Here is a 20,122-nt window from a genome sequence, read left to right on the forward strand (position 1 = left end):
TGGGAAGAACAATGACAAGAAAACGACAAAGAGAAGAGTACTAGGCATGCAAATTATTTTATTTTCCGGGGACCAATGCAATTTTAGAGATAAGTTATTTTAGGGGAGAGAGGGTCCAAGGCTCTACCCCCCCGGTATCCATCTATGATATCCTACATGTAAGTATAAATGCATATATATATATATATATATTTGTATGTATGTATTTTTTTGACTTACATTTGATGTATCGTTTTCTTAGTGTATGACAATTAACTCATAAAGAAAAGTGTTCATTTATAAAAATCTCATAAAAATATATTCATAAATTGATATGACTTAATGTGATATATTATATTTATTTTATAGTAAAATAAAATTTACAATATGATACACTGTATATATAAAATCATAATGTCAGTTTAGAGTATATTTTTACGAGATCTTTTCATAAATGAAACATTTTTCAATAATAAATAAGCAATCCTGTATTGAAGAATATATATATAGAGAGAGAGTGGAAGATATTACATATAAGAGTCAGGCTGCTTTGCCATCTAGAGTAGTCCGTTCAAGTTGACTGCTTGTTATTTTTTATTTTTTTTTCACATTTTTAATATATTTAAATATTTTAAAAAAATAAAAAAATTTTCTAATATATTTAAAATTACTTCCTTAATTACTTAAGTAATTTTTTTATCAAATGGTCTAATTGAACGGTACAGCTTGAGAGGTAAAATGGTTTTTTCCTATATATAAATAGCACCGTGTGAGATTGTATCGAGATGGTAACTAAACGGAACTCCAAAAAAGTTTTTTTTTTTTTTTTTTTTTTTTTTTTTTTTTTTTTTTTTTAATTTTGTGGGCGAATGCAGCAAGCACTGTGGACAGGCGTGAATAAAGAAGTTTTGAGAGTTGTAGTAGTCGATGTGATAGAGACATTGAATATGGAATTCTATCCAAAAGTAACATCATATATATTCTTGTAGACATCCCTTTTTTTTAGATAGAGAATGAAAAGAAATGCCATTATTTTGCTTAAATACAAAACACGATCGATCTTGCTCATGTGCATGGGTCCTAATTGCAAGAACAAAATGATCGATGCAGCTCTTCTCCTAAACCATACATTTTTAAGACTTATCCATCTTTCTATATCTGACAAATCATTCACTCGTTATATTCATGGAGGATAATATAATACTTAGTACAAAATCAATGTCGACATGTCTTAAGTACGTTTGGGTAGTGAGAATACTTGAAAAGTGTCGAGAATATTTGTGAATAGTTATGAGTAGAGATTGGAGTGAGTTTGTGAGTCCCACTAAGAGTATTTTGAGTTGTTTGGATTATGAAGTATATTAAGTTATTGACTTTTGGATAGATAATTGAAAAATATGTGTGTCCCATCAACAATTGATTTTTTTTAATGATGATTTTATTTATATATAATAGTGATAAATATTTTAGTGGTTTTATTTATTTTTTTATATATAATAGTGATAAATATTTTAGTAATTTTATTTATTTTTTATATATAATAGTAATAAATATTATAGTGATTTTATTTTTTATTTATATATAATAATGATAAATATTATAATGATTCTCTCTCTCTCTCTCTCTCTCTCTCTCTCTCTCCTCTGGCCTGATTCTCCTCCACACTTGATTCTCCTTCAGCCCAGCCCGGCGTTGCCTTGCGCCGCCCAGCCTCACCACCACCACCACTGGCGACTCCCCCTCACGCCGGCGACTAAGTCAGCCACCACCGATCTTCTCCACGCGCAGCTCTCTCTCTCCCCTCTAGTAACCCAACCGAAATGGGTGAAACCCATTTCTCTCCACTTGCGCCGCCGTACGCAGCCACCCAGCCTCACAGCCACCACTGATGACTCCCCGTCACGCCGACGATCAACTCAGCCACCACTGATCTCCCCTACGCACAACTCTCTCTCCTCCCTGCAGTAACCAAACCGAAATGGGTGAAACCCATTTCTCTCCACTTGCGCTGCCGTACGCAGCCACCCAGACCATCGCATCTCCACCACCTCTCGCGGACCCAGCTACCACGAACCTTCCTCTCCTTCTCCATCACACACTGGCATTCGCACGCGAGCAGTGAACTCTTGGCTTAGAAACACAGTGGAGAGACTTTGGAGAGACCTTGGTACGAAGATGGTTAATTGTGTTTGACATGTAGAGTATTTTCATCCGTACAAAAATACTTGAAAAGTGTTGAGATATCTTTGCACCCAAACGTAACCAAATGATGGATGGGGCTTTTAGCTAAGAGATTCATTAAACGATTTTATGAGTAGGATGAGGCTTGTCGCAGCGCTCACCCTGTCATCTCTCTCAGCTCTCTAACCAGACATTAATTAATTCACTTTAAGAAAAAGATCAATTGCGACGATTTTTTCTCTGCTGTAAATAAAATCATCGCAATTGCTAACTTCTAGCAGTGATTTTGTTTTCGTCCCATAGAGTAAATCCATGTATCATGATTATGTTACGTTTAGATAATGAGGTATTTTGAGATATTTTATGAATAATAATAAAAAAATAATGATAGAATATTAAATAGTAGTGAATAGTAATAAAAAGTAGGTGAAAAGTAATAATAAAATAATAATAGTGAGGTATTTTGAAGTATTATGTGAATAGTAATAAAAAAATAATGATAAGAATATTAAATAGTAATAATTCGTAATAAAAAATAAGTAAAAAATAATAAATATAGTGAGCTGATACCTTGACACCCAATTGCAGCGAGTTTTATGTGACTAGCAGTATTATTTTCACCGCAAAAATAAAAAAAAACTGCGACAGGTAAACAATGGTCGCAATTGATCTTTGGGCGCCAAATAATACGAATTGTGTTTTATGAGTAAATAACATATTATATAACAATGTTATAAAACGAAAATATTTTTATAAAATTATATTATAAAAATATTTTTTATTTAAAATATTATTATGTAAAGTATAGCAAATCATTTTCCTTGTTTATTTTCCCCCCGAAACGTAAAGTACTTTCCCACTCAATGAACTCCTCTGTTCTTCCCCATCCCCGAGCACCCCCTCTCCTCTGTGATACCCACCCTCGCACATCTTGACCAGCATTTTCAATCAACACCCAAGCTCCGTTGCCTCCACTTCGTTAGCCTTCCCAGCGAAACCCACGGTCGTGCATTATTGAAGTCGTGGCCATTGTTTCCAGCCCAAAATCATAGAGTTCACTTCGCCCGTTTCCTTTACACGAAAGCCACTCAAGCCATTTGGTCCAGATCTCTGCCCTAAGTGTCTACTTCCTTCGCACAAAAGTCATTCCAGTTGTTTATCGTCGACGCCGCACCACTCAAGGCAAAGAGAAGCCATTGAAGCTGCTCACAGATGGAGGCGCCTTAATGCAGCCGAGGCCCAACTCAAGGTCCCTCCTCCTCACCTACCCATCTAATCTGACCAAATCGTGACCCCCTTTGTGTGTATTAGCTTTTATTTTGCCTTTTTTTTTTTTTTTGGATTCTCTAATTGGTCTATGATTAATTTTTCATGATAATAAGATTGATTGTATGGATCAGAAAACTCATTTTTCACCTGGTTTATTAATAATTTATTAGTTAGGCTCTGTTTCTTTCTTGGAAAATTGGCATCCTATTTCACTTTGCATTTGGGTTTCATCGCAGCAGCAGTGTATAGCCCGTAGCAGCAGCAGCCGGTCGCAGCAGCAGCAGGCCGTCGTAGCAGCACCACTTCGTCGCAGCAGCCCCAGCACATCCTGCCGTGAGTTTGGAAAAATAGGTAAGCATGTTTGAAATTTGTTTTACTGTGATGTTGGTTGAATTTGTATATTTTTCTGTTTCTGTCTACAAACACAGTGAGAGGGGAAAAGATTTTAAATGAATTCTTTGGAATCCTAGGCTCAAAACCAGACACTTTGATCTGAAAACAAGTAAACGAAAACTGGATTGAGGACTGCCTCTGCTTTAAAGCTAGAATCCACTTCCTTTTTCTTTTTTATTGTTTGTTTTCCATGTATAAAAGCTGGATTGACACTTACATATACTTCCAGAACAATAAGAACAAACGAATGTGAACACTTATATATATGGCATGTCTTTATTTTATTTTATTATTTTTTTTTCCTTTCTTGAAAATTCGCCTGATGCACTCCAGGATCGTGTCTACAAGATTTCTTTCATTTGTATTACTTCTGCTTGGTCTTTGTGAAGTTGGAGTGAGTATGGAGTGAAGTGGTCTTTGTGAAGATGAAGTGTTTGATGAAGTGCTATTGAGGAAGTTAATAGGGTGATCTGTCAAACAGTTTGGCTTACAACAATATCATAAATGTCACAATTATAAACATAAAAGAAGGGGGAGGGGGGAGTAAAGAAAAACACCAGCTCGGACATATATCTGCGTTTCACACCTGGTGGTTGGTTGGGACCATTAATTAATTGCAATTGGTGCATGCATGCATGTACCAATTATATACATATATATATATATATTTATATATATGAGAGTTACAATCATAGCTACCTAGAGATAATGATCATGAGTTTGGATATGACACTCCCAAATAACTCACTATTTTTTCCTATCGTATTGAGGGGGGAAAGGCCGAAAGCTAATTTATTGTATAGCCTAGCTAGCTAGTGGGCGCCTGATGTGGAATGAGGCACTGTTTCTGGCATTGTGTTTCTGGCATTGTGTTGCACTTGAGGTCCATGATGGTGACTCAACAACTACTTCTTTGGCTGACTAAGACATGAAACTTCTTTCCCGTTTAGGTTGAGCTGTCGAGAACATTTGAAGTTCAAACACTCAACATTGAGAACGAAATGAGCACATGTTTTCTGCACAAAAGTTAAAAGGGTTGGAATTTGGAGAGAGTTTTTCATTTTACAAGATTTCCCCTTTTATCCAACCTTTTTCATTTATTTATTGGGGATTTTTTGCTTTTCTTTCTTTTAAAACTGCTTCCCGATCCTCCCTTAGTTGATCTCATCTTTATTATACTTCTATTATCCTTCCAAAAACTGTCCATCTCTCTAGAGCTACTCATGATCTATTTTAACCTAACAATAATATGCACACAGTCTACCTTCACTTGCTATAGAATCAGCAGGAAATAAAGTGAAAGAAATGAAAACATAATATAACTTTGTTAATATACAAAACAGATTTCGTCGAAAATGGTTTCCTTAGCCTTCTGTAGTGCATTTCATCTCTAAGCTGTGCCTTCCTGGAAATGTGTTCCGTATAAGTGAATCAGGACTAGGTTGAGAGATCCTCATCTTTCCCCTGTATCCCATAATTAACAGCGTCTAGATTAAGTTATAAGAAATTCAAACACGGTTTCAAGGTTTCTAAAGATCAAAGAGTTGAGCTGAAAGTTACCAAATAAGAACTTATCCAGACTACTGTTTGCCATGTATTTATAGACAAGAAGTTGTTCTGGTCCTTTGCTACAACACCCAAGAAGATGGATCAGATTCCGATGATGAACATTACTTATAAGCTTCACTTCACTCTCGAAATCTACCTTTGCCCTTGAGGACTATATCTAGTTTTCTGCCTTAGTTTCCCCAATTTCACTCATGGACGTCTTTGTTGCTTCGATAAACCAGTGGAAGATTGCTCTTCCATGATATTCAGGGCTGTAACATATCCTGCATATTGGTTGTCTTCCACCAAAGGTGGCCTTGATTCATTTGCACTCTGTCTGCTTCTGATTGGGCCAAGCTTTCCTCTGTATATTACATGCTCATTCCTTGCTTTACTCATCCTGAACTAGCAGATAAATTACAAGCTGACCAACACAGCAAACATGTTGGACAAAATGGATTTTAATCCACTAGGACCACCTCTCAGAAAGGCCTTATCCTCTTCCTCTCCCTTTCTCTCTCCCTCTTGCTCTCTCCCTCAACATTAAAGTGGTTATACATAATGCCAAAGTCTGTACAGACTGTATGTTTAAAATAGGTAAGGATTGGAAGGCATGTATTTTTGCGATTACATATATATATATATATCGCTGTCAATATCTGGGTGTTGTATTACCAACTATCCATTCCAATTCTTTATACATAATTTTTTTTTTTTTTTTGATAAGTAAGAGATAAATATTATATATATGAATGAAATAGGCATAGCCCATGTACACAGGAAGTATACAGAAGAACACCTAAATACATTCTACATGTGATAAATTAAAGACAGGAAATCATGAACATTGCCCCCCTGCAATACAATAGCGGAAAGCCAAGACAAAGATAGGGCCCTTTATACATAAATCATGAAGACTTTATTTCATATAATATCCATGGAAGCATTGTCTGTAGTTCTGACTTGCTTCTGCCAGTATATTAAAAAGCATTTTAATAGCTGAAAAAGACCAATGACCGCTTCTATTAGAAACAAAGTTTTGTCTTTGACTTCTTGAACTTGAGAGTATAATGCCTTTATGTAAGAAGGGAGTGATCCTTTTTCTTTTCACAAACAGCTAGTGTCAGATTTTTTGCTGTTGGTGTACTCATATATAGGAGTATATATATTATATTGAGTATAAAACGGACTATTGCTACTGGTCTGTCTAGTAAATAAATTTCTATGCTTAATTTCCATGGAAATCTGTTAAACACATGCACCAGCTTAATATATATGACTATATATATAATTCTGATTTTGCTTTTGTTTTTTGTTGAATACGATAATGAACTTCCATTCATGATGTCACATTACAAAGTTTTCCTCAGATAACCTTATTCACAATTTACTCAGCACCCTCCTCAGTCCAACATTGAAATTCATTCTAGGATAAAGCAAATTTTTATAATATATGTGAAACCCTGTTGCCTTCCCTCTTCACAAACTTAATCTGCCCATTCATGAAAGCTCTCTCAGGTTCATCATTATGTTGCCTGATTATATATATGCACATACCAGGTCCAGCAATCTCCTTCACTCATCACAGCCTTAAGCTCTATGCTTTGCAACAGATGCTCCTATCTTATCTCTGTATACCATTTATGTATGTATAATTTTAATTGCATATGATAAAATGCAAGTATATACTTTCCATATTTATAACCTGAATTTCAGTGGCTTGTTAAAAATCCATAGTTCTGATGCTCTTGTTGACTATGCAATGAGGAGGATCTCACCGGAACTATTAATGTAATTAATGGGAACAGGTGTTATTGCTGCCATTGTTGTCCATCCAGTCATCATTCTAGTACTACCCCCCAACCTTGTAGTTTATTACCTTCTAGGAGAGACAGAAAACCAGTAAAATGAGAAAAAGAAGGTGAATGAAGAGGACAGGTGTAAGATTGCACTCTCCCCCACAAACCACAATTGGAAGACAAGTGTGGATTTAGGCAGATACCTGATCAGCCTACTTCTCCCCAGATCTCAATATTTAGAGTTTGAAGGCAAAAATAAGTGCTTCCATTTTCCAAGGTTGACTATTACTTCATAAATTACACCCCAAAATTGGACAAAGATTCAGTGAGCTACACAATAATAGAATTGCAATTTTTATTTATTTATTTATTTATTTATTCTGTAGAAAATAGCCACCATGCACCCACCAATTGAAAAATGATAGCATGTTGATATCCTAAATATCTAATGTTTATTTTGTATATTATAGAGTTATTTATACAGAAACAAATATAATGACATAGGATTATACTTGTGTAGATTATGATAGACATGTACATGAAGACTTTATTTTGACTGGAAAATTCAAAACAAAGCATATTTCGTTAATGATGGATCTTGAAAAGTTCCCAGTATGAGGTGAAGGACACTATCCACATTTTATAAGAAAAACATGGGATTGTTTGCTACCCTCACTAACTAATCCAAAACCATGGCATCTAAATTATTCATTTCTATCTTTAAAAAGCTCTAGATAATTTCACTGAGATTATGGAGTTAAGTGCAGTGGATTAGAATATGAGCACTATAGTTGATTGCAAATGCTAAAGTAATGGACAAAGCACTAATTATATGTCATCTTTTGTTTTTATTGGTTTTGAACAACAGGATAGTTATATGTTTGATAAAGGAAGATGGATGCTCATTATTCCTAAAAGGGAAATTATATGTCAATATGTAATTGTTCAAATTACATATGATTGGTTGGGGGATTGGTATTCCTTCTAATGAGCTTACACTCATGTCTTTATCGTTAACTCAAATGTTTTTGACTAGAGTTGATGATGCTCCCACTGTAACAGGAGGAGGCTACTGTTTATACACTCTTTGTATTGACATTATGCAATCTGAGAATAATCTCAATAGGAAAAATTTACTTTATTGATGATGATTTTCAGCAACCAAATTCCCTCCATTTCAACTTTCTATAAAGTTGTTGTTTAATAATAATAATACTTATGGCATCTACGAGAAATGCATTTTTATTCTCAATGTTGAACCCCCATGCACCACTACTCATGTTGTTATTGTGGTGCATGTTTTTCCTTACTCCTTTTTTTTTTTTTTGATGGATTAAGGGATAGGACTAGATCATGATCAGGTTAAGCACCATTTAAGAGTCTCAAGTCTTTGTAGAGTGACTACAAATGTCATTGACATGTTTGCTATTGGAATTACTGCCAGAATTTTTAGAGATTATAAATGTTTACAATTTATTCTTCTTCCATTCATTTATCATCCTCTCATTATTCCATAGGGTGATATTAAATGTTTTCTGAAATTTTGTCTTATTTTCCACTTGTTAATCAATCATCTAATACCATATCATGATAAGCGGGTATGATGATAAATAATATTTTTAAAACAGCATAGTTATGATTAGAAAATAGTAAAATAAAAACGAGTCGAGACGAGCTTTCATATTATAGATGCTTTGTCATATCAAGATTATGCACCTGTTGAACTCTTTTATTTAATAGATCTCTTATAAGAAAACACAATATGGATGAGTGAAATTCATAAACTCCACTCCACTTGACACTCATCCCACGATCTAAATCATTCAGATAAAAGTAGGTTGATTCCAAATTACAATGAGTCTGTGATATATACATTGGACCCAAATATAGCTTGCTTTCTTGTTTTGGGTAACCAACCTTTAATTTTCTCTGGAAGCTTATGAACGAAAGTGCCTCACAGCATTATTCTATCCTCTTATCTTTGTGAAATGGATCACATGGAATTTGACTAGAAATATTTTATCTTATAGGGTTACTTAATTAGTGTTATAAAATCCTCGTATCTGATGACAAGTTCCTACTTCCTAATTCATACAAATTACATTCCATAATTAAACTATAAAAATCTCTTAGCAATCTCTTGAAATCTCTTACCATATGCTGGTTGGACAAGCATATCTGAATTGATTATCTTATTCTCTTTCCTATCTTTACTATTGGTCTCTATATATATGTTGCTGGTAAATATATCATGGCATTTTCTTTATGCATTCTTTTTTATTTCTTATGATTAGCTGTTTCCAAATCAAATGCTAATGTGTGTATAATTAGGAAAATTTTTATGCACTAACTTGCTACCATGGGTGTGGATATGGGTTTCGATTGATGCATGTTGGTGCGAGACAATAAATCAGTGATATATTTATGCTGAGACATGAACAATCCAGTGGCAGTACGGAGGACTTCTATGCTTAGAAAATAATGCAATGCACCAAGATCCTTAACATGAAAAGATGTTCTCAAAGCATTAATTAGATCAAGAATAAGTGAGTGTGAACTAGTGACCACGATATCAACATATATTAAGAGAAAAAATGAAGTATTGGCAGTGGAGTAAATAAACATAGATGAATTTGATTTTGAACTCTGAAACCCTAAGGCTAACAATTTTGTACTCAACTTAGAAAACCAAGCCTTAGGGACTTGTTTAAGACCATAGATTGATTTACGCAATTTACAAACATGAGTAGGAAAGTTAGAGTTTACAAACCCAGGAGGTTGTTACATGTAGATGTCCTCTTCTAGGTTTCGTGTAGGAATGCATTCTGAACATTAAGGTGGTGGATAGGCCATCAATTTTGCACAACAAGGGAGATGAGAAGACGGATGGTGGCAAGTTTTAGAACAGGACTAAAAGTCTTTGTGTGATCGATACCGGCTTGTTGATGGAAACCCTTAGCAACCAAGTGTACCTTGCGCCACTTAAGAGAACCATCTGCATGCCGTTTCGTCTTAATGACCCATTTGGATCCTAAGACGTTGAGTTGAGAAGAAGCAGGGACAAGGTCCCAAGTTTTGTTTTGAAGAAGGGCCTAAAATTCCACATTCATGGTCGTGCGCCACTTAGGGAATTTGCTGGCTTCGGTGTAGGAGGAGGGTTCCTTAGGGATGGGGGATGAGGGATTTTGTACGGGTTATCATGGGGTGGACGGGAATATTACGAGAGGAAGGAAGGAAGACTCAGGGAGGGTTGGAGATAAAGATTGTGTAGAAGATGAAGACGAAGGGTTAGGGTTATTCGCAGGAGGGGAATTATCAGGAAATAGGTTTAATGAAGGGGCTGGGGTGAAGAGAAGGTAGGTGGGTTGGGGGAGCGTGGGTCTGAAGGTAATGGGTTTAAGGGAGTTTGATTTGTTTGAGAAGTAGAGGAAGGAGGCCTAGCAGAAACTCGTGAAATGGGAAAGGAATGGGGCCGAGAGGGAGGTGAGCTTAGTGAAGATGTGGGCTGAGACTGGAACGGAAATTGGGTCTCATCAAATTGCACATCATTTGAAATATAAACTCGCCCAGTAGGAATATGTTGACAATTATACCCTTTGTGGTCAGGAGTATATCCCATCAAAACACATAATTGAGAACAAAAATCTGTTTTGTGATGATTAAATGGACGGAGATTAGGCCAATAGGCAGATCCAAAAGTATGCGAAAAGGTGTAGTCAGGAGAATGACCAAACAATGTTTGAAATGGGGATTGATGTTGAAGGATTGGTGTAGGCATTCGATTGATGAGAAAAACAGCTGTTTGAAAAGCCTCTTTCTAGTATTTGGTGGGAATTGAGACATGAGATAGAAGAGAAAGACCAGTTTCAACAATATGGCAATGATGTCGTTCGATGCTGCCATTTTGAGCATGTGAGTAAGGACATGTAATGCGATGAGTAATTCCAAAGGATTTAAGAATGGAGGGTCGAGGACAAAATTTACCACACCAGTCTGTTTGAATTGAGACAACATTGGAAGAAAATGTGTTACAAATATAATGTAAAAATGCCAGAAATATAGAAGATACAACAAATTTTGCATGAAGAGGAAAAAACTAAATATACTTTGTAAAGTCATTTACAATGGAAAAAAAAAATAATATCTATGACTAGAATAGGACAACACAGGCGCAGGTCTCCGGACATCAAGAAATAGTAATTGAAAAACTTTATTAGATCGAGAAGGTGACGGTGGATGAGGAAGCACATGAGACTTGGCTTGAGCATACGCAGAGCATGGTGAGGGTGCAGTGGTGGTTGTAAGAGGAAGCTGAAACTGACGAATGGTGAAAGAAGTGGTTCGGGGAGAGGGGTGTCCAAGACGAGAATGCCATATGTTGGAAGAAGTCCTTTCACCAATAAAAGCAGCAGCCGAGTGGGAAGATGTAAGTTCGACATTGGTGGGAAGCTCATAGAGGCCATTCCTAACGGGACCTTGGAGGAGCACTGCCCAAGTTTGTAGATCCTTTACAAAAAAACTAGAAGAGTGAAATTCGAAATAAACAAAATTATCTAAACAAAATTGATGAACAGATAAAAGATTGTGAGTAATTTGAGGAATATGTAAAAGTTTGGGAAGAAGAAATTTGCCAGTGGGAGTAAAAGAATGAGCAGTGCCAGTATTTGAAATGGGAAGAGACGAGCCATCCCCAATGCTAACAAGGTCAGTGCCATGATATGGAGTAGATTCTAAATTGAGATTAGAGAAATTTGCTGTGAAGTGATTTGTAGCTACTGTGTATGGAAACCAGGGATTGGGATTGGTGGAAGAAGTTGGGAGAGACGTGTAATTTGCAGTGGGAAAGGATGAAAAAGGTGCTTGGTACGTTTGATTAAATTGATGATAGCATGATAACGCAATGTGATCAATTTTGTGACAAACTTGACACATGGGTCTAGAGGAAGGTGGGTGGGAAAAATGATTTGTATTTGAGAAAGAGGCTCGACCTGTGCCTCGACCACGACCACGACCACGGCGAGGATTGGAGAAAGAGACTGGTGGCCTGGTGATGGTTGTATGAGCTTGAACGGGGCTACCAAAAAGAAGACTTTCGGACTAATGAGCCAACTGTGACTCATGGTTAAGCAAATAACTATAAACTTGAGAGGGTGTGAGAGGATCAAGCCGTGTGGTTATGGAGGTAACAAGGGACTCAAAATTAGTTCTTAGACCAACAAGGAGATAGGTGATAAATTCAAAAGGAGAGTGGGATTTGCTAGCGGCACTGAGAGAGGTTGAGAGAGATGAAGCTCGATGAAAGTATTGGGTGATAATTTCGGATCCTTTCTTAAGAGCGGCTAGTTGGAACTGGGTTTTCATGATGTGGGCTAAGGTTTGATCTGAAAACATGCTATGGACAGTGTCCCAGACTTGGCAAGAGATGGTGCGATCTATGACTTGGGAGAGGACAGTGTCGGTAAGGGAAGAGTTTATGGCAGAGATGATTAATTGATCTTGTAGACGCCATGTGGTGTATTCTGGGTTTGGGAGACCATTGACAGTGGAGTGAGGAGGGGGAGTAGATTCATCAATGTAGCCTTCTAATTGATGACCTTTGAGAAATAGAAGAATTTGAGCTTTCCATAAAAGATAATTGTCAATGGAAAGCTTTTGAGTAATAAAATGAGATGCAGAGGAGATGATTGTGGGGTTGATGGTGGGACTGGGTTTTTCGGAGGCCATGATTGTAGTGAGGAAACAAAAACATGAACGTTAGTCCTTGGTGTAATAGATTGAATATATGCCTTAATAGTTTTATATAACCTTTTTAATTAAGTTTGGTTTTATTGATTTGGGGTCTACTGGTAGGACTATTCATCCAAACCAACTCGAAAATGCACACTTCCAAATTGACCTAATCATGCAAAATCCCAGTTAGAGTTCTGAGATGTGGAAAGAAGTGGGGGAAGTTGAGGGGTCTCTCTGGCACATACGGGCGGAATTAATGGGTTGGAAAGATAAAATTGGCTCCTTATTATTTTCAGTAGATGAGGTTTTGGGTCTCTTGATGGACTTGGGTAATGTGAAGAGTGGGCCTAAGTGAGATAAGCCTTTTGGGAGCAAGTTGGTTGGGCCAAATAGAGGCCCAAGTGGAAAGACCACTGAGGTTGTTTATCGGCAGAATGGGGCTAGGCTTCGCCCTTGGGCTACGGTGGCTTCCCCTATGTAGAAGTCTGGTCCACCACTTCAGACAAGGTCGTCGGCGAGGTGCGTACCATCGAGGACCATTATGGTGGCGAGTTCTACGCCGGTGAATAGTGCGACATGAGTTGGGATCAAAGAATGCAGTCGCCCGATAGCCCTAGGCTTCCTCCTTTGGCTATGGTGGATTGCGATGGTAAGTGTCCTGGTCCATCATCACAGAAAAAGTCGCCGATGAGGTGCCAGCCGACGTGGTATTTTTTAGCTGCGAAGATGGTGTATGCTCAGCCCAGGGAGGATTTGGGTTCGATTCTGTTTGTTTCTTCACAAAAGGAGTCGATGGAGGTGGGGGGGGGGGGTTTCTAGCTGTATCCCGTCGTTGTGTTTGCCCTTGTAGGGGTTGGAGGATGGAATGCAGTCGGTAGAATTTTTGGGATCGAGTCCAGTTCAGTTTGTGGAGGCAGTTGATACGTTGTCTTGTGATGTTAGGGCTGGGGTCATGGAGGAGTGTTGTGAAGGGGTCAAGGGGTCAATTTCTTCTGTGGAAGTGGTGCCCTGCACTCTTCTCAATAATTTTGAACTATAGTTGGTGTTGGGGGAGGGGAAGACTCGGTTTCGTGTGAGTCAGGGGAGATTTTAGAATCTAATGAGGATGTAGATCTTGTCCCTTTGAGTTATTTGAATCCAGGCCTTGAATGACCTTGTAACTCTTCTGATTGGGTTTTGAAGAAGGTTGAAGAGATCAGAGATGTTGTGGAGATTTCTTGTAATGGTTATGATGAACAGTTCAGAGCTCTTCTAATTGCTATAGAAGCGGGTCAACCAGTTTTGGCCAAATCTGCTGCAAAAAAGGAGAGGGAACTTAAAAGGTTGGAATGTTCTATAACCTACAAGTCTAAGGATGGGAGTGTTTGGAGGGAAAAAGGTAAGGAAAGGGCCATTACTGGTTTGTTATAAAGCCCAAAATCATTGCTTAGAATGTTTGTGGTTCAAATGATTATGGGAAGCGTTTAAGGGTGAAATATTGGTTACGTCAATGGAAGGCCGATGTTATTTACCTTCAAGAAACCAAGCTGAAATTTGTAAATAAAGCCATAGTTCAGAGTTTGTGGAATTATTGTAGTGCAGATTGGGTAGAGCTAGTCTCTAATGGGGCCTCGGGTGGTATCATAATTTTGTGGAATAGGAGGGTGGTGGAGTTGGTGGAACACTTCGTGGGGAATTCTTGGTGGCTTGTCATTTTAAGAATCTTGAGGATGGGTTTGAGTGGGCGTTTGCTGGGGTTTATGGCCCAAATGTAGATTGTAGGAGGATTCATTTATGGGACGAAATGTCGGGTGTTTGTAGTTGGTGGAATTTACCTTGGTGTTTTGGAGGAGATTTTAATCTTACTCGGTTTCCTAATGAGATGTTGAGGGATTCATATTTTTCAAGTGCTTTGGCTACTTTTTCAGATTTAATTTTTGATTTAAATTACTTATAAAAAAATTGATTTAAATATGATGGGTTTGCCTTTGGTGGGAGGAGATTATTCTTGGTCTAATGGCAGATCTTCTTCTAGGTTGGATAGGTTTCTGGTCTCGTCTTCTTGGGAAGCACACTTATCTGGTTTGACGCAAAAAATTTTGTCGAGACTGTGCTCCGATCACTTTCCCATTATGTTGGATTGTGGAGGAATTGTGAGTAGAAGAAGTTATTTTAAATTTGAGAACATGTGGCTTAAGGTTGAAGGTTTTGGGGAAAAAAGGTTAGAGGTTGGTGGAATTCCTATAATGTTATTGGCACACCTAGTTTTGTTTTGGCTAGAAAGTTGAAATATCTTAAGAAAGACTTGATGAGATGGAATAAAGAAGAGTTTGAGTTGTTGGATACCAAGAGGAAGCGGCTTATGGAGGAGATGCAATCTTTAGAAGAGAAGGAGGTGCAAGGGTCGTTATTAGAAGAGGATAGAGCCAGAAATTAGGGGTGGTTTCTGAATTGGAAAATTTAGCCTTGATGGAAGAGATTTCATGGAGGCAAAAATCAAGAGTGTTGTGGCTGAAGGAGGAGGATAGGTGTTCCAAAATTTTTATCAAATGGCAAACTCTCATAGAAGATATAATGTGATTGAGGTCCTCCGTGATGGGGACAGGTTGATTACGGATCAAGAAGATGTTAAGGCCCACCTTGTGAATTTTTATGAGCAGTTGTTTTCAAAAACTTTTTCTCGGAGACCAAAACTGGACAGCCTTGCTTTTAACTCTATAGAGCGGTTGGATGCTGTGTGGTTGGAAAGAGAGTTTGAAGAAGAAATTTTAGATGTGGTAAAGGGTATGGACAAGAATAAGGCTCCGAGTCTGGATGAGTTCACTTTGGCTTTTTTTCAAGATTGCTGGAATGTTGTTAGAGATGATATCATGAAGGTGTTTGCTAAGTTTCATTCGTATATGAGGTTTGAGAAGAGCTTGAATGCTACTTTCATTGCTCTTATTTCGAAGAAGGCAGGGGCTGTGAAGATAAGAGACTTTAGGCCTATAAGTCTGGTGAATGGCATTTATAAAGTTATCTCTAAGGTGTTGGCAAATCGTTTGAGTAGGGTGATGGAGAGGATAATTTCGCCATCTCAAAATGTTTTTGTGAGAGGAAGGTAGATTTCAGATTCTATATTAATTACTAATGAATATTTGGAGAGTAGGTTGAAGGTGGAGAAAGCTGGTATTCTTATTAAATTGGATATGAAAAAGGCTTACGATCATGTAAGCTGGGATTTTCTTGTTTATTTATTGAGGAGATTTGGTTTTGGTGTTAAATGGTGCTCGTGGATTAAGCATTGTGTTTCGACTTCAAAATTTTCTATTTTGGTGAATGGTGAACCGACTGGTTTCTTTTGTAGTTCTTGCGTTTTGAGGCAAGACGATCCCATTTCCCCCTTTCTTTTTGTTATGGTTATGGAATCTATGAGTAGAATGATTGAGAGTGTTGTGGAAGGTAATCTGTTGTCCAGTTTTGTGGTGGGTAATGAGACTAGGAATAGTTTAAAGATCTCTCATTTATTATTTGCTGATGACACCTTGATTTTTAGTGAGCCTTATTCGGATTATTTTTGTGCTTTAAGAGCACTTTTGCTGTGTTTCGAAGTTGCGTCGGGGTTAAGAGTTAATTTGTCAAAGTCTGAAATTGTTCATGTGAGTGATGTTTAGAATTTATCAAACTTGGCTAATTTACTGGGGTGTAAACTCTCTTCTTTGCCTTTGAGGTATCTTGGGCTTCCTTTGGGAGCCTTTTTTAAAGCTGTTAACATATGGGATGGGGTGATTGATAAAATTGAAAGGAGGTTAGCGGGTTGGAAGATGATCTACTTGTCTAAGGGGGGAAGACTAACTCTTATTAAGAGTACTTTGTCCAACCTACCCAACTATTTTCTTTCTATTTTTCCTCTTCTGGCAAGAGTTGAAAAGAGGATTGAGAGTTTATTTCGAAATTTCTTATGGGGAGGCAATGGTGAGGAAAAGAAGTTTCACATAATTAGTTAGAAGAATGTTTGTCAGCCACTAGATCGTGGTGGTTTAGGGATTAAAGATTTAAGGGTTTTTACTAGAGCTTTTCTTGGGAAATGGCTTTGGAGATATCATTTAGAGAGTAAAGCCTTGTGGAAAAATGTGATAGAAGTGAAATATGGAAGTTTGTTGGGAGGTTGGTGTACTAAAGCAGCAAGTGGTGCTTATGAGATTAGTTTGTGGAAACTTATTAGAAAAGGATGAGATTCCTTCCTCAATAATTTCTTATTGAAGGTGGGAGATGGTAAGAGGATTCTCTTTTGGCATGATCTGTGGTGTGGGGATACTGCTCTCAAGCTGGTTTTTCCTACCATTTTCAGAATTGCTAGGAATCATAATGCATCTATTAATGATTCTTACTACAATAATAACAAGGTTGAATGGAATATCATTTTTAAAAGGGACGTTAATGATTGAGAAGTGGATGAAGTTAAGGCTCTGTTGGTTAAACTTTGCAGTTCAAAGTTGGTGCTTGAAAGAGAGGATAACATGGTGTGGATTCCTGCTGGAAATGCCAAGTTTTCAGTCTCAACTTAATATGGAAAGTGAAAGTTCCCTCTTAAGGTTGTTTTTTTCTATTGGGTGGCATCTTTGGACAAAGTATTGACTACTGATAATCTTAGAATGAGAGGTTTGTTTATTGCTAATTGCTATGTCATGTGTAAAAGGGTGGGAGAATTTGTAAATCACCTTTTTCTTCACTGCGAAGTGACAAGATTCTTATGGAATGAGGTTTTGAGTTGGACAGGATTATATTGGGTAATGCCTAAAGAAGTGGTGGATTTATTGGAAGGGTTTGAAGGGCTATATGAAGGTGGTGAGAGTTTGGAAGATGATACCTCCTTGTCTTATGTGGTGCATATGGCTTGAAAGAAATGGGAGATGTTTCAAATATAAAGAACGATCATTGGGAGATCTTAGGGATTTTTTCTTGAGTACTTTGAGTTCTTGAATTAAAGCTTTTGTAATGGAGGATAATTTTCTGCACCAATTTTAGTTTTTTGGTGTTAGTTTCTTTTCGTTTGTGGAAGTTGTAGGTGTTTCCTTTGTATATGTTTTGTGTATTTGGGCTTATGCCTATTTCTTTGAATAAATTATTACTTATAAAAAAAAATTAAATGATAGTAGGTGATGTCATGTTACAATCTAACGACCTCATTTTAAATTTTTGTTTTAGGCTCAATCCACATTATGCCGCCCTTTACCCGTGGGCGAGTTGAACCTCGGGAGCGCCAAAGGAGACACGTCGAAGCATGACCACTTCAGACGAAGTCCATGGGATGTACAAAATGTCCTAGCCAAGGAGTGGAACCATGGGATAATATTGCCCATGGTAACGAAGACGAAGTAAGACCACGAATACAAAACAAGACCTCAGTGCAGGAAGCCGATCGGTACATGCAGCTCTCAGCTCAGAACTTTATAGAAAATTAAATTGAAAATCAGCAATTTGAATGCTATAATACAACCAAAGCATTAGGAAAGGAAATAGATACCCATTACTATCACACACTGAGTATGAACATCAAGCTACATGTCGTCACTCATCCACAATAAGAAGTCGTTTTGTAGAAGTCTTAAAAGTCTGGAAAAGGCTGATCACTTCTCTTTTGATTTTCCCTTATATTTATTATTATTATTTCTTTTATTATTTGTACATATTTCCATTATTCGTGCCTTCTATTTCTGGTATAGAATTCAATTAGTATGTTAGCAAAAGGTGTATATATTAGAGCCCTTGTATTGTGCATAGCAGCAGAGAATATACAATACACTTTCTAGAGACTTCATGCTTCACGCTCTTTATGCTTTCTTCTTCATTTTCTTTGGAATCTTACATGGTATTAGTGAGCTAGAGAGCAACTAATCATGGAGGATCCACTGGAAAGTTCTGTTGATTCTTTCTCAAACCATTCCAATAACCATTCGGTTCACACAAACCTTGATACAAGCACCTTTCGTGCAACCAATATGACCCGATAGCTAAATCTCAATGACCCTAGTAACCCCTTTCGTTTAGATAATGGAGACAATCTTGCTGTGATTTTGGTCATCGATCTGCTTACTTCCGATAATTATGCTACTTGGTTGTGTTCTATGCGACACTCATTTTGTGCTAAGAACAAGTTGGGCTTCATCACAGGCACCATTCCTTGACCTACTGACCTAGAGGATCCTCTTCTTTACTTCTGGGAACGCTGCAATGACATGGTGGTCTCGTGGCTTCAAAACTCTATCAGTCCCTCTCCCTAGTCCAGTGTATTGTTTGTTGATGATGCTCACGATATCTGGCTTGATCATCAAGATCGATTTTCCCAACAAAACGGCCCTCACATTTACCAACTCAAGAAGACCCTAGCTAGCCTTCTTCAAGAGCATGATTCTGTAAGTCTTTATTATGGCAAACTAAAAACTCTTTGGGATGAACTGTTAATTTATGATCCAATCTCAGTTTGTAATTGTAGTGTTCTCTGAAAACCCTTCTTGATCGTTATCAACGTGATTGTAGCTTTCAATTTCTTATGGGCTTGAATGATACATATTTTTTTGTTCGGGATCAAATTATGCTTTTGGATCCCTTACCCTCAGTCATCAAGGTGTTTTCCCTTATCCAACAACTAGAACAACACCACCAACTCATCCTTACTTCTACCCCTTCCCTTGACTCCATGGCATTTGCCTTCACAAAACCCTTTCAACCCATTTCTAAACACTCACCAAAACCATACCAAAAGAAAGAAAGAACTTACTGCACTCATTGCAAAATTATTGGACGTTTATTTGAAAATTGCTTTAAAGCTGGTAATGCCGAGGCCCTTGTGTGTTCCCATTGTCATTTATCTGGGCACACAATGCACAAATGTTACAAGTTGATTGGTTACCCACTAGGCCACAAATTCTTCAATAAGTCTTCAAGTTCTGTTGTTTTTGCAACTCAGACCACTTCATCTCCTGCTACTGACCTTGAGGAACTTAGTGATGGTCGAGTTGGTTTAACTAAGTCTCAGTACCAGCAATTGATGGCCTTACTTCAGCCAAGGGAGTCTCCCACTGTTGTTGAGCCATTTGCTAATCAGATTCAGTCCAATCTTCAACCCCTCCCACTTCACAACTTTCTGGTATTTCCTTTTGCTTATCCACTTTCACACACAACACCTCTCACTCTAGAGATATCCCTTGGATTATATATATTGGTGCACCTCCTTGCTCACAAATACCACTGAATGTGTCTTT

General features: G+C 37.6%; 1 long non-coding RNA gene across 1 annotated transcript; it reads left to right on the plus strand.

The window, feature by feature from the left end:
- Window positions 1-3,159: 3,159 nt before the first annotated feature.
- LOC121239367 lies at window positions 3,160-18,379 on the plus strand. Its single transcript, XR_005935292.1, has 3 exons — window positions 3,160-3,409; window positions 3,666-3,780; window positions 18,066-18,379. It is a non-coding gene; the product is annotated as an uncharacterized LOC121239367 (long non-coding RNA).
- The last annotated feature ends 1,743 nt before the right edge of the window (window positions 18,380-20,122 follow it).

This window comes from Juglans microcarpa x Juglans regia, chromosome 7D (assembly GCF_004785595.1).
Source record: "Juglans microcarpa x Juglans regia isolate MS1-56 chromosome 7D, Jm3101_v1.0, whole genome shotgun sequence".
NCBI lineage: Eukaryota > Viridiplantae > Streptophyta > Magnoliopsida > Fagales > Juglandaceae > Juglans > Juglans microcarpa x Juglans regia.